Here is a 2700-nt window from a genome sequence, read left to right as displayed (position 1 = left end):
GAGCAAAAACAAATACTTAACAAGGCTAAAAGTAGTATTTTAAAAAGTAAATCAATATATAAAAGTATCGAGCTGGAAACGTTAACAAATTGTAAAGTAATAAAGTGTTAACTGCACATAATACGTTTATAAAGAAGTGGTATTGCACACACTTTTATATTGACAGGAACTGTTATTGCACACAAGTATTTGTTGATGTGGTCCTTTCATAAAAACATGACAAATTATTTTTTCTGCAGTTCTTACTTGGAGTTGGTGCAACTTCAGCTGAAATACTGTCATCTGAATTGCTTTCAGCGGAATCATTTTCATCTGGAATACTTTCAGGTGAATCGCTTTCAGCTGAATCACTTTCAGCTGGAATGCTTTCAGCTGAAATGCTTTCAGCTGAATCATTTTCATCTGGAATACTTTCAGCTGAAATACTTTCAGGTGAATCACTTTCAGCTGAATCACTTTCAGCTAAATCACTTTCAGGTGAGTCCTTTCTAGCTGGGGCCCCAGGAAGCAGCACCAGCAGCAGCAGAGCCACAGAGAGGAAAGCAGGGTTCATCATTCTGACGTCGGACTAAACCTTAGAAATAATTCAAATATCATTACAAATGCCAAGATTTTTCCCAAAAACAGAAACAACTTGTGTCAAACAGTCAAAACTATCTCTACTGTAACATACCTGTAGGAGTTCTCTGAATCTTTCTGAAGAAGCTCCTGCTTAGTCGTGATGGAGGGACTCCTGGTCAGTATCATTTATAGTTCTCTTCCACACCTCCCATTATACTGAAGCAACCAATCACCACCTATCAGGCTGATATCCAGCTGAGTCATTATACATTTCAAAATGTTCTCACAGCCACGAGACAATATGTAAAATCATGAACAATAGCCACATTCAGCGACAGTGACACGTCATCAGGAAATAAAAATCACTTCCTTGTTTGTTGAAAACAGTGATGTGTACGTGTGTGTGAACCAGTTTATGATCATTGCAGAAATGTATCATTAAGTCTCATTTAAGTATCACTGTAACTTCCTTCTCTGGTTTGATTTTCCCAGTTTGAATTCACATCTCGCTTCTAAATATTCACTTCCCATTGTTAGGATTGATATTAGGGTTGTAATTACCATGTATGCAAGTTGTGCCCGCCTGGCCAACATTTCTATAGCCTGTACTTTTAATTGCCTAAGCAGTATTACCTGTCTGGACAACACTTCACTAGCCTGTAATAGCCAAAACTTTGTTTCAAACTTCTATTATTTGTTCATTTCTTACCAAAGAGGTTGCTTTTGTGTGGAAGTTCCTCCACAATGATCAGTTCAGAATCAGAAACAGGTTTATTTTCAAGTAGTTTAACACCACACATACAAGGAATTTATAAATTTTTTGGAAAACTATAAACAGATTTAAATGTAGCAATATTTACATTGAATATGGATAAAGTATAGGTATACCCGTAAACATTTAATTTAATAAAATAAAATAATTGCAGCAACAATGTGCGTTGTGCAGAATTCTGAGGGTTGGAAAGGACTGACAGTATTAGGATGAACAAGATATTGTTAACATTGTGTGCATTAATGTAATGCATAGAGTCTGCATTGTGGCTGACGTCAAGTGTCAGTGGGGGGGCCGGGCCTTGTTGATGAGGCCGGTAGCGGAGGGGAAGAAACTGTTCAGGTGGCAAGAGGTTTTTTGCCCTTCCTATATGTTCACATATGGAAATAAAACACAAATAGAAATATAATGTCTTTGATAATTCGCTATAACTAAGTTCTAAATGTGTCCTCTGTTAAGATTTTGAATTAAGACCAGAATTGAATAAATTAATACATTATTTCTGATAAAAGTATGTGAAATTATATCTCTAGCAATATTTTAAACTCTACTTGTATCTTATCAGTTAATTAGTTACAACAATTCATTTAACTCTTCTCTGGTTCTGGCAGAAACAGTTCTTTCTGAAATGTGTTGGGACACTTGGATGTATCCCTTTTAGTATGATAATTAGCCTGTTATTATTAGCCAGACAGCATTGTGTGACTTGTTGAACTGGTTTACCTGCATGTGTGGGTGTAGGTATTCCTTTTATTATGATAAAAGACTAAGCCAGAAATGGCTGGAGTCCGTATGTATTGGGAGACAGACACACGGTACCCCCCTGTTTCTGATGTGGGGGCACGCTACAGATTCCAATATCTTTTGACATCATTGCTGTGGCGTTTGGATTCTTGGACCCCAAAGCAGAGACAGACACAAGTAAAGTTCAAGGTGTTTAATTAATAATACTAGGCCATGGCAGGTACTGTCGACAGGGAGCTGGTTGGCAGCAGAAAGGTTCAAAAACAAACAGAAGGAAAACGTTCCTGGCCAAAAACTCAATAAGTTGCACAAAAACTGCAAAGAGAAACAAAAACGATAGTTACGGCTGTAACTACGGTTCTATGAGTCCTGTATGACCGCCAGAGGCGGTGCTTTAGCACTGGATATGTCCATCGCACACATGCGCAGTTCGAGTACCTAATAACAAAAAAGTCACCTGTGACCCATGTGACGACGGCTACATAGGCCGGCGTCATTAGCGGATCGGCTCCCAGAATCTTCTAGCGGGCACACAAGAATTCTGAGTGACAGGATACTCTGGCGGTCATCCGGGACTCATAGAACCGTAGTTACAGCCGTAACTATCATTCTATTTCGTCCCT

General features: G+C 38.5%; 1 long non-coding RNA gene across 1 annotated transcript; it reads right to left on the bottom strand.

Annotated features, from left to right (window-relative positions):
- Positions 1-297: 297 nt before the first annotated feature.
- LOC104963377 (uncharacterized) lies at positions 298-781 on the bottom strand. The gene is made up of 2 exons (XR_800307.1): positions 674-781; positions 298-574 (listed from the first exon to the last, which is right to left on the bottom strand). It is a non-coding gene; the product is annotated as an uncharacterized lncRNA (long non-coding RNA).
- Between the last annotated feature and the right edge of the window lie 1919 nt (positions 782-2700).

The sequence above is a fragment of the Notothenia coriiceps genome, unplaced genomic scaffold, assembly GCF_000735185.1.
Source record: "Notothenia coriiceps isolate Sejong01 unplaced genomic scaffold, NC01 NC01_scaffold00036141, whole genome shotgun sequence".
NCBI lineage: Eukaryota > Metazoa > Chordata > Actinopteri > Perciformes > Nototheniidae > Notothenia > Notothenia coriiceps.
The sequence above is the reverse complement of the archived record's forward strand: the minus strand, read 5'-3'. Positions and strand labels throughout refer to the sequence as shown.